Here is a 13332-nt window from a genome sequence, read left to right as displayed (position 1 = left end):
CAGTATACAGCCGCAATAACTACAGATTAGTGATGAGCGGACTCGGAGAGAACCATGACCAGCTGATCCCGGGGATCTAGTTTATAAAATTCGGTTACAGGACGGATTCCGGTCCCCATATAAATCGATGGGGATGAGAATCCAGCAATTAAAAATGGTGGTAGAAGGGATGGGAGCAGGTGCTCTGTACTAATCAAGGCTCTGGCATGGAGCCTCCGGCACAGCTGCTCCCGGGCCTCGCATTCATTTCCTGGGCTGCTAATTACTGCTCATCTATATGCACTGCTTTCCCCGCCGCTTTCTCCCTGAGTGACAGCATATCAGCTGACTGCAACCAATCACAGGTGCCAGGATGGCCGGTGGGCGGGGAAAGCAGTGCAACAGTCTGCGGGTCAGTATCATGGTATAAAAATAAATAAATAAAATAATTGGTATAGGGTGCCCCGTGTTATGGCGCCCAGCACAATTAAAGCATATGCCTACAGGCTGCAGCCCCCAGCCGTGTGCCTATATTGGCTGTGTATCAAACTAAGAAGAACTGCATACTGCTTTTTTTTTTAAATTTTAAAAATTTTAAAAACCGACATGCAGTCCCCCCTCAATTTTGATACCCAGCCAAGATAAAGCCCGACAGCTGTGGGTTGGTATTCTTAAGTTGGGGAGGTCCAGCCTAAAAATATCAGCCTTCAGCCGCCCGGAATTGTCGCATCCATTAGATGCGACAAGCCCGGAGCTTTACCCGGCTCTTCCCGATTGCCCCAGTGCGGTGGCAATCGGGGTAATATAAGAGGTTAATAACAGCCCACAGCTGCCGCTAAGCTCTAGATTAGTAATGGCAGGCGTCTATGAGACCCTCCATCACTAATCTGTAAGTGAAAGTAAATAAACACCGAAAAAATACTTTATTTTGGAGTAAAAGACAAAAAAAACCCCTTTCACTACTTTATTAACCCCCAAAACACTCCTGCAGGTCCGACGTAATCTACAAGAGGTCCCACGACGATTCAGCTCTCCTACATCTGAACCTTACAGCTCGCGATCATGGAACATGGAACATGATGACTGCCCACTGTGAGCTCCAGAGAATGACTAAGCCGCAGCAATCAGCAGTGACGTCGCTCAGAGTTTGCTGGGGGTCGGTACTGTCAGTGTTAAAGAGATGGCGGGGTGTGGGGCCCGGCCCCAAACTTTAACAGTTACAGTGCCGGCCAAGAGCATGGGGTGCAGGGATGCTTTGCATTTCCTGACCCACAGCTGGCACTGTAAGTCTTAAAAGGCTGGTGGGTTGCGGGACATGGCAAGAATGCTTCAGGTCACCAGAGGTCACAACGTGGGAACCCGGGTATGACCTCCGGTGAACTGAGTGACGTCACCGCTGCCAGCCGGGTCCCCCTTGTCAGTGTTTCTTGGAGCCCGGAGAGATTGGACATATTTTTGGTCTCTCCAAGTTCGTATGCAGCAGAACCGGGACCGTCATGGAACGTCATATGGATTACAGCGGAACTTGAAGGCTCTTTTTCAGGTTAATGAAGAGGGGAATAAGGGGGTTGAATTTTTTTTCAAATAAAGGATTTTCCTGTGTTTGTGTTTATTTTTTGTCAATAGTTATGGGGGGGGGTCTCATAAATCCCTACCCTTCACTAATTCTGGGCTTGATGACATTTGTGCACTGTCATTAACCCTATTACCCTGATTGCCACCTCACCTGGGCAATCAGGAAGAGCCTTGTAAAGCACGGGGATTGTCGCATCTAAAGCCTGCTTTACACGTTACGATTAAGCATACAATATCGTATGCGATCGTAACCGCCCCCATCGTATGTGCGGCACGTTTAATTTGTTGAACGTGTTGCACAAACGATTAATTGCTGTCACACGTACTTACCCTTCCATACGACCTCGATGTGGGCAGCAAACATCCACTTCCTGGAGTGGGAGGGACGTTCGGCATCACATCGACGTCATGCGGCAGCCGGCCAATAGAAGCGGAGGGGCGGAGATGAGCGTGACGTAAACATCCCGCCCACCTCCTTCCTTCCGCATTGCCGGCGGGAGCCGCGGGACGCAGGTAAGATCTGTTCATCGTTCCCGGGGTGTCACACACTGCGATGTGTGGTACCGCGGGAACATTGAACAACCTCACGTTCAATTTTTAGCAATTGAACGACGTGCATGCAATGAACGTTTTAACGTTCAATCGCAATCGCACGTAGCTGTCACATGCTACAATATAACTTACGATGCCGGATGTGTGTCACTTACGACGTGACCCCGCCGACACATCATAAGATATATTGTAGCGTGTAAAGCCCGCTTAATGGATGCGACAATTCCGGGACAGCTGTAGGCTACTATTCTTAGCCAGGGGGGTCCCAATAACCATGGGACTCCCCAGGCTGAGAATACAGTCATATGAAAAAGTTTTGGCACCCGTATTAATGTTAACCTTTTTTCTTTATAACAATTTGGGTTTTTGCAACAGCTATTTCAGTTTTATATATCTAATAACTGATGGACTGAGTAATATTTCTGGATTGAAGTGAGGTTTATTGTACTAACAGAAAATGTGCAATCCGCATTTAAACAAAATTTGACCGGTGCAAAAGTATGGGCACCTCAACAGAAAAATGACATTAATATTTTGTAGATCCTCCTTTTGCAAAAATAACAGCCTCTAGTCGCTTCCTGTAGCTTTTAATGAGTTCCTGGATCCTGGATGAAGGTATATTTGACCATTCCTGTTTACAAAACAATTCCAGTTCAGTTAAGTTTGATGGTCTCCGAGCATGGACAGCACGCTTCAAATCATCCCACAGATTTTCAATGATATTCAGGTCTGGGGACTGGGATGGCCATTCCATAACATTGTAATTGTTCCTCTGCATGAATGCCTGAGTAGATTTGGAGCAGTGTTTTGGATCATTGTCTTGCTGAAATATCCATCCCCTGCGTAACTTCAACTTCGTCACTGATACTTGCACATTATTGTCAAGAATCTGCTGATACTGAGTTGAATCCATGTGACCCTCAACTTTAACAAGATTCCAGATGCCGGCATTGGCCACACAGCCCCAAAGCATGATGGAACCTCCACCAAATTTTACTGTGGGTAGAAAGTGCTTTTCTTGGAATGCCGTGTTTTTTTGCCTCCATGCATAACGCCTTTTTGTATGACTAAACAACTGAATCTTTGTTTCATCAATCCACAGGACCTTCTTCCAAAATGTAACTGGCTTGTCCAAATGTGCTTTTGCATACCTCAGGCGACTGTTTGTGGCCTACTTACAGAAACTGCTTCTTTCGCATCACTCTCCAATACAGCTTCTCCTTGTGCAAAGTGTGCTGTATTGTTGACCGATGCACAGTGACACCATCTGCAGCAAGATGATGCTGCAGGTCTTTGGAGGTGGTCTGTGGATTGTCCTTGACTGTTCTCACCATTCGTCTTCTCTGCCTTTCTGATATATTTCTTGGCCTGCCACTTCTGGGCTTAACAAGAACTGTACCTGTGTTCTTCCATTTCCTTACTATGTTCCTCACAGTGGAAACTGACAGTTTAAATCTCTGAGACAACTTTTTGTATCCTTCCCCTGAACAACTATGTTGAATAATCTTTGTTTTCAGATCATTTGAGAGTTGTTTTGAGGAGCCCATGATGCCACTCTTCATAGGAGATTCAAATAGGAGAACAACTTGCAAGTGGCCACCTTAAATACCTTTTCTCATGATTGGATACACCTGCCTATGAAGTTCAAAGCTCAATGAGGTTACAAAACCAATTTAGGGCTTTAGTAAGTCAGTAAAAAGTAGTTAGGAGTGTTCAAATCAAGAAATTGATAAGGGTGCCCATACTTTTGTACCGGTCAAATTTTGTTTAAATGCGGATTGCACAATTTCTGTTAGAACAATAAGCCTCATTTCAATCCAGAAATATTACTCAGTCCATCAGTTATTAGATATATGAAACTGAAATAGCTGTTGCAAAAACCCTAATTGTTATAAAGAAAAAAGGTTAACATTAATAGGGGTGCCCAAACTTTTTCATATGACTGTACCTTAGGTATACATGACTCCCATGTATACCCAGATGTCCCCAATAACAGTACTGCCCTGTATGCCCAGATGTCCCTGATAACAGTAGTAATGTAGTGTGACATGGCTCCCATGTACAGTGCCTACAAGTAGTATTCAACCCCCTGCAGATTTAGCAGGTTTACACATTCGGAATTAACTTGGCATTGTGACATTTGGACTGTAGATCAGCCTGGAAGTGTGAAATGCACTGCAGCAAAAAAGAATGTTATTTCTTTTTTTATTTTTTTTTTTAAAATTGTGAAAAGTTTATTCAGAGGGTCATTTATTATTCAACCCCTCAAACCACAAGAATTCTGTTTGGTTCCCCTAAAGTATTAAGAAGTATTTCAGGCACAAAGAACAATGAGCTTCACATGTTTGGATTATCTCTTTTTCCAACCTTTTCTGACTAATTAAGACCCTCCCCAAACTTGTGAACAGCACTCATACTTGGTGAACATGGGAAAGACAAAGGAGCATTCCAAGGCCATCAGAGACAAGATCGTGGAGGGTCACAAGGCTGGCAAGGGGTACAAAACCCTTTCCAAGGAGTTGGCCCTACCTGTCTCCACTGTTGGGAGCATCATCCGGAAATGGAAGGCTTATGGAACTACTGTTAGCCTTCCACGGCCTGGACAGCCTTTGAAAGTTTCCACCCGTGCCGAGGCCAGGCTTGTCCGAAGAGTCAAGGCTAACCCAAGGACAACAAGGAAGGAGCTCCGGGAAGATCTCATGGCAGTGGGGACATTGGTTTCAGTCAATACCATAAGTAACGTACTCCACCGCAATGGTCTCCGTTCCAGACGAGCACGTAAGGTACCTTTACTTTCAAAGCGTCATGTCAAGGCTCGTCTACAGTTTGCTCATGATCACTTGGAGGACTCTGAGACAGACTGGTTCAAGGTTTTCTGGTCTGATGAGACCAAGATCGAGATCTTTGGTGCCAACCACACACGTGACGTTTGGAGACTGGATGGCACTGCATACGACCCCAAGAATACCATCCCTACAGTCAAGCATGGTGGTGGTAGCATCATGCTGTGGGGCTGTTTCTCAGCCAAGGGGCCTGGCCATCTGGTCCGCATCCATGGGAAGATGGATAGCACGGCCTACCTGGAGATTTTGGCCAAGAACCTCCGCTCCTCCATCAAGGATCTTAAGATGGGTCGTCATTTCATCTTCCAACAAGACAACGACCCAAAGCACACAGCCAAGAAAACCAAGGCCTGGTTCAAGAGGGCAAAAAAATCAAGATGTTGCAGTGGCCTAGTCAGTCTCCTGACCTTAACCCAATTGAAAACTTGTGGAAGGAGCTCAAGATTAAAGTCCACATGAGACACCCAAAGAACCTAGATAACTTGGAGAAGATCTGCATGGAGGAGTGGGCCAAGATAACTCCAGAGACCTGTGCCGGCCTGATCAGGTCTTATAAAAGACGATTATTAGCTGTAATTGCAAACAAGGGTTATTCCACAAAATATTAAACCTAGGGGTTGAATAATAATTGACCCACACTTTTATGTTGAAAATTTATTAAAATTTAACTGAGCAACATAACTTGTTGGTTTGTAAGATTTATGCATCTGTTAATAAATCCTGCTCTTGTTTGAAGTTTGCAGGCTCTAACTTATTTGCATCTTATCAAACCTGCTAAATCTGCAGGGGGTTGAATACTACTTGTAGGCACTGTATACTCAGATGTCCCTGAAAAAAGTAGTGATGTGACATTGCTCCCATGTATCCTCAGATGTCCCCAATAACAATAGTGAAGTGATATGGCTCCCATGTATACTCAATCAAGAAATAACGTTTGGAACACCATTCTGAGTCTGAACTGGGTGCAAAAACCTAAAAAATCTACACTATATGGAGAGAAGATATGCACACCAGTGACTACCGTGTTTCCCCGAAAGTAAGGCCCTGTCTTACATTAATTTTACCCCCAAAAGTCCCACCCTGCCTTACTTTCGGGGGAGGCCTTACATTGGAAAAAAAATGACAATCCTCCCCCCTGCAGCCTCCCCATTGTTTGAGATCCGGCATCCACCCCTTCCTCCCCCCTGCAGCCTCCCCATTGTTTGAGATCCGGCATCCACCCCTTCCTCCCCCCTGCAGCCTCCCCATTGTTTGAGATCCGGCATCCACCCCTTCCTCCCCCCTGCAGCCTCCCCATTGTTTGAGATCCGGCATCCACCCCTTCCTCCCCCCTGCAGCCTCCCCATTGTTTGAGATCCGGCATCCACCCCTTCCTCCCCCCTGCAGCCTCCCCATTGTTTGAGATCTGGCATCCACCCCATCCTCCCCCTGCAGCCTCCCCATACAGTGGTTCTGCCCCCCACTCTGCCACCACACACACTGACACATACGGTACCGGTACAGCCCCACACGGCACCCACACACATATCGTACCGGTACCGTACACACACACACACTGACACATACAGCCCCATACGGCACCCATACACATACCGTACACACACACACACACACACACACACACACACAGAGTTTCGGAACTTACCGAAATCGGAGCGAGCCTGCAGGCGGTGACGTCGCGGCTGATTTCGGCCAATCAGCTGCGAGCCGGCTGACTGGCCAATCGCAGCTCGAGCTGAGGGCCAATCAGCTGCGAGCCGGCTGACTGGCCAATCGCAGCTCGAGCTGAGGGCCAATCAGCTGCGAGCCGGCTGACTGGCCAATCGCAGCTCGAGCTGAGGGCCAATCAGCTGCGAGCCGGCTGACTGGCCAATCACAGCTCGAGCTGATGGCCAGCAGGGAGCCTTGCGGGGGCCATTCACCGGAGGCGGACCACGGGTGGCACGAGACTGGAGAAGGCCTGGATGGAGCGAGGGAACAGCGGCAGCGGTAAGTTCCTGTACTTTCCCCAGGGACCCCCACCCATATGCGGCCTTACATTACGCCGCGACCACCACCCATAGGCGGCCTTACATTCCCCGGCCCCCCGCTACCCTGCCTTACAATCGGGGGGTGCCCTACATTGGCGGACCCCCCCGAAACCCCCACCCTGCCTTACTTTCGGGGGGGTCCTACTTTCGGGGAAACACGGTATGTAAGGGGAATACATGTAATAGCAGAAACTGCTGTGTGAATACTGACATGAAAAATCCAATAGCTATATGTAAGAGTGAAAATGTGAAAAATGGAATCTGCATTACTGCCATGAACATATGAATAAAGAGAAATTTAGCTACTGAATTGATCAATGCAATAGAGCCCCAACACTACGCCAAAGCATTTCTCTACGTTGGGGTCCCTAGCTTGTGTGTGTCCTTTCATGCAGTTAAAAAACTTACCATGTATGGGAAGCTGAGACCCAGGCTATGTATGCGTATAATGTGGACTGGCTATTGGGTGAGGCCGGGTTCACAAACGAAAGACTACAAATCAATCAAGAAATAACATCTGGAACACCATTCTGAGTCTGAACTGGGTGCAAAAACCTAACAAATCTACACTATATGGAGAGAAGGTATGCACACCAGTGACTATGTAAGGGGAATATATGAAAAGCAGAAATACTTTGGCATAGTGTTGGGGCTCTGTTGCATTGATCAATTAAGTAGCTAAATTTCTCTTTATTCATATGTTCATGGCAGTAATGCAGGTTCCATTTTCATATTTTCATTCTTACATATAGCTATTGGATTTTTCATGTCAGTATTCACACAGCAGTTTCTGCTATTTCATATATTCCCCTTACATAGTCACTGGTGTGCATACCTTCATCCCATGTATACTCAGATGTCCCCGATAACAATAATGATGTGACATGGCTCCCATGTATACTCAGATGTCCCCGATAACAATAGTGATGTGACATGGCTCCCATGTATACTCAGATGTCCCCGATAACAATAATGATGTGACATGGCTCCCATGTATACTCAGATGTCCCCGATAATAATAGTGATGTGACATGGCTCCCATGTATACTCAGATGTCCTTGATAACAGTAGTGATGTGACATTTCTCCCATGTATACTCAGATGTACCTTATAATAGTAGTGATGTGACATGGCTCCCATGTACAGTATATCCAAATGTCCCCGATAATAGTAGTGATGTGACGTGGTTCCGATGTATACCCAGATGTACCCAATAACAGTAGTGAGGTGACATGGCTCCTATGCATACCCAGATGTCCCGGATAACAGTAGTGATGTGATGTGGCTGCCAAGTATACTCAGATGGCCCCGATAATAGTAGTGATATGACGTAGCTGGCATGTATACTCAGATGTCCCCGATAAAAGTAGTGATGTGATATTGTTATCATATGTACCCAGGTGTCCCCAATAACAGTAGTGAGGTTACATGGCTGCCATGTATGTCCAGATGTCCCAAATAACATGTGACATGGCTCCCATGTGTTCCCAGATGTCCCCAATAACAGTAGTGACGTGACATGGCTCCCATGTATACCCAGATGTCCCCGATAACAGTGTTGTGACGTGGCTACCATGTCACCACACATGGTTGGTTTGAATATTCTAATGTAGAGAGACTACAGCACAGATGAAGGAAACCAATGGACAGTCCTCTGTTCTATGCAATGATCTGTTAGATACTAATCATCCCATGTCGCTTACTTTAACACTATCAGTTCTACAACAGAGCACGCTGTGAAGGCTGAGCAGAACGGATAGGATGATGTGCACCATAGAAAGCCCGATTACACAGAGAGCCTATCTAAACACGGTAAATATTTAGCCACCCACACTGAAAGCGAGTAATACACACAGCACTTTCCTCTGATTACTTTGGGTGTTTGCCACAAACTGTCAGGTCATTGAGGGATTGCATGATGTCTAAAGAAGTGAATTGGTTACTGTTTCCCCATATGTGTGGTCAGAGAAAGAACGAATCAATAGGAAGTGGAAGTGGCCGTAGATTACACCACGACCTTACATCGGGGAACAGTAAGAAGCTCAAGCATAGTTTCCCCTCCAATATCAATTAACACATCAAATTCCATAAAAATACAGTGGTAATTCATCTTTAGGCTCACAACATGAAAAAAACTGACCTAGGTAAAAGATATCATATGCACCATTATGCTCAGATATTCTCACGGATCATATTGTTCTACAGTTTTCAGACCATACTCCTGGTGAGATGTTACCTGTGAATGTGAGTATTAAAATGATCCCAGACATTAGGGAGGACCTACATCGGGTTTCAACCATCTCAGATGGAGCTTTCCCACTGCCTTATTTATCCTGATCTGGTTTGGGGTTAGGGGGCAACAGCCAGGGATTGTGTCCAGCCTTCAGCTAAGACCTGGTGCTGCTGCTTGATCCATGAGTGAAAGGTATCTGTGTACCGGGCCGAAACCCCCACAGGACAGAAGAGAAAAAGCTGAAAATGAATCCATGAAAAATATGCACAGAATACTCAGCGTACCCACAAGCCCACGTGCACGCATGGAGTATTTGTTACGTTTTGACACTAGTATTTTTGCTGCATAGAAAATATAGCGTCTTACAGTTCCAGCAAATCCAGATATATCTCTGTATAGGGAGTGGTGATAGTAATCAAGCCCTGCACTCCCTTGCCAAAAACTGGAAGTGAGCGGCGGCAGGGGACGATATACAGTCATGGCCGAAAGTGTTGGCACCCTTGACTGTTTCAGAAAATTAAGTATTTCTCCCATTAAATTATTGAAATTACACGTCTTGTTACACACGTTTATTTTGTATGGATTTTTAATAACACAAATTAAAGTAAATTGGACATAATTTCACACAAAACCCCAAAAATGGGCAGGACAAAATTCTAAAATTTGGTTGCACACCCTTCGGAATAAACAACTGCAACCAATCGCTACCTCCAACCATCAACAAGATTCTTACACCTCTAAACTGGAAATTTGGACCACACTTCTTTTGCAAACTGCTCCAGGTCTTTTAATTTGAAGACGCCTTCTCCCAACAGCAATTTTAAGATCTCACCACAGATGTCCAAAGAGATTTAGATTAGGACTCATTGCTGCCACTTCAGAACTATCCAGCGCTTTGTTTCCAACTATGTCTGGATGTGTCTTGAAGTATGTTTTGGGTCATTGTCCTGCTGGATGACCCATTACTTAAGATGCAAATCCAGCATTCTGACACTGGGCACTACATTGTGACCCAAAATCCTTTGGTAATCTTCAGATTTCATGATGCCTTGCACACAGTCAAGGCTCACAGTGCAATAGGCAGCAAAATAATCCCAAAATATATTTGAGCCTCCACCATATTTGACTGTAGGTACTGTGCTCTGTTCTTTGTAGGCCTCATACTATTCTAGGCAAACAGTAGAATGATGAGCTTTACCAAAAAACTCTATCTTGGTCTTATCTATCCACAAGATGATTTCCCAAAAGGATTTTGGCTTACTCATATAGCTTTTGACAAACTGCAGTCTAGCTTTTTATGTCTCGATCTGTGCGGTCCTCCTGGGGCTTCTACTATAGTGTTTAATTCTATTTAAATGTTGACGGATAGTTTGCGCTGACATTGATGCACCCTGAGGCTGCAGGACAGCTTGAATTTCTTTGGAACTTTATTGGAGATGCTTATCCACCATCCGGACTATTCTGCGTTGCAACTTTTCATCAATTCTCTGCCGTCCACTTTCAGGGAGATTAGCTAAAGTGCCATGGGTTGTAAACTGGTTATATTGCGCAGAATGGACAAAGGAACATCAAGATCTACGGGGATAGACTTGTAATCTTGAAGTTGTTGATAGATTTCAACAATTTTGGTTTTCTTCAGACAGTTCTCATCTCCACTTTCTGTTCTCCATTCTTTGTGTGGCATACACAGACACACAATGCAAAGATTAACTTTTTTCTGGAACAATTTCAAGGGTGCCAACACTTTCGGCAATGAGTGGACCTTCATTTTCTCTTACAGCTGCTGCTTCAGTAAGCCAGCCAGAAATTATTTTAATGCTATTTACCTGCAGATTACCACTATATTTGAAGATAAATAAAATTTCTCTAGGTTCCCTCATAACCTTTTACTTAAGGTCCCATACACGCTCTGCAGTTCTTGATTCGTTTTTGGTGCAGTTTGTGGTGACCTTTTAGCCTATGTGCCCACGTGTGTGCGCTCTGCACAGCAGCGTAACGTCACTGCATGTGCGCTTCAGAGCGCAGCTGAAAAGCTCCGTTCAGCTTCGGTGACTGCAGAATTCATGCGCCCTGGCTGCAGCCCCTCCCATAGACAGAGCTGGGGCTGCATGCAAAGCGCATGAAAGAAGTGATATGTCACTTCTTAGAACGCAGCGCGTTCTAATACGTCACGTGGGCATGGATTAGGCACAATCTTCATAGATTATGCTGGGGACGCAGGACGCATGCAATTACGCTGCAGTGCAGAACACAGCGTAACTGCATGCAAATACGCTACGTGGGCACAGAGCCTTATTCACCACAAACTTCATGCTTTTCCTTCCCCAGCAAAATCTATGTGATTTCAGATTTACTGTGTGCACGTTGCCTTTTTTTGGCTTCAGTTTGGTGGTGACAACAAAAGTGCAGCATGTCAATTATTTTTGCGTTTTTCCCTGCGTTTTCTCCCACTGGTGTTGGTGCTGAGAAAAATACACATTGGATATGGATGACAGGTGAGAAAAAAAAAATATAAAAAATCACACACTCACATGACATATGGAATACCAAACGGATTTCACTTGTTTAACTTTTCTGGATGAAAATGTGACCGATTTATTATATGAAGATGTGAGGAAACTCATGTGTGTAAGGCCATGTGCGCATGTATGCGTTTTGCATGCGTTCTGAGTCCCTAGCAAAGTCTATGTGACTTGTGCAAATTCCATGTGCACATTGCGTTTTAGAGCGCAGCGATTTGCATGCTGAAATTTGTGGACGAATCGCTGCATTCTAAAAAGCAACATGTCACTTCTTTAGTGCGTTTTGGATACTTTTCCCACTCTATGGCAGAGCAAACATCCAGAACGCATGAATTCTGCATCCATTCCATATTCAAAATACTTCCAAAACACAGCTTTTCGGCAGCGTTTTGAAACGCACATGCAGTAACAAAAACCTGCGGAATATTTGTCACGGCACAACGCAGACGTTCGCACATGGCCTAAGAGCTCACTCACACTGGCATATAATATGGAGGAGTGCAATGTGAGAAAATCTCACATTGCACTCGGACCAATATTAATCAAGATCTGCGAGTTTTTTCTCAGCTCTAATCAGAATAAAGAAAAAAATTGCAGCATGCTGTGACTGGCAGTGTACCACGGATCACGAGCACCCATACAAGTCTATGGGAGCGTGGAAACATCTGATTTCACTCGGATGACATCAGTACAGTCTGATATACACAGAGACAGACAGTGGAGAAGATGGAGAAATTAATCTCTCCATATTCTCCTCACATGTGAGAGAATCGGAGTAAAGTATAATGACACTTGGCTTACGCTCGCAGCAGAGTGTCATCAGCGTATCGCATCCGATTCCATATGCTAGTGTAGAGGTTCCCAACCTCTCTGACCTTAAAAGCCACATCAAACTCCTGACCCTCACAATAGTGGCACCCAGTGACCACATTATCGATATAATGACAGCCAAAGCTTTTCCACATAAATCACACTCAGGCAATATACCAAGATCCAAGCAGGGCTGTGGAGTTGGTAAGCCAAACCTTCGACTCCCACTCCTCAATTACCCTTGCACCGACTCCGACTCTCCGACTCCTACATATATTGCTTATAGTTAAGTGAAAAATGTATTGTAGTACATGAACATGTGTATGTGAGCATCAGACATTTAATAATGTTTATGATACAATGATCAAGATAGAACATAAAATATATTTAATAAAATATAACTTTAGAACACAAATTGTAAATAAGCAATACACTACGTGATATACAGTAGATTACATATATATCTTGTGTGTATGTATATTATATATATATATATATATATATATATACATACATATATACATATATATATATATAATACATATTTACCATTTATTAGTTTTTTGTGTTCTAAAGTTGTATTTTTGCCACTTACATAGTTTATTAAATAGTGTTTGATATATATATATATATATATATATATATATATATATAATGTAAATTGTCTCTCCAGTAAAGGAGACAAACTCTAGCACAGCGCCACCTATTGGAAGTAGCGATCCTAAAAGTCACAAGTGGATTTTTAACAATCCTTTGCAATATGACTCAAGATATATAAGCCAGATCAG

At 44.4% G+C, this 13332-nt stretch overlaps 1 protein-coding gene across 2 annotated transcripts in view; it reads right to left on the bottom strand.

Moving 5' to 3' along the window:
- The window catches only part of ABCC4 (ATP binding cassette subfamily C member 4 (PEL blood group)), a 410039-nt gene that overhangs the window by 390158 nt on the left and 6549 nt on the right, over positions 1–13332 (bottom strand). The gene's annotated exons all lie outside the window — the stretch shown is intronic.

The sequence above is a fragment of the Anomaloglossus baeobatrachus genome, chromosome 2 (assembly GCF_048569485.1).
Source record: "Anomaloglossus baeobatrachus isolate aAnoBae1 chromosome 2, aAnoBae1.hap1, whole genome shotgun sequence".
NCBI classification, from domain to species: domain Eukaryota; kingdom Metazoa; phylum Chordata; class Amphibia; order Anura; family Aromobatidae; genus Anomaloglossus; species Anomaloglossus baeobatrachus.
Note: the sequence above shows the minus strand (reverse complement) of the source record. Positions and strands in the feature narration are given on the sequence as shown.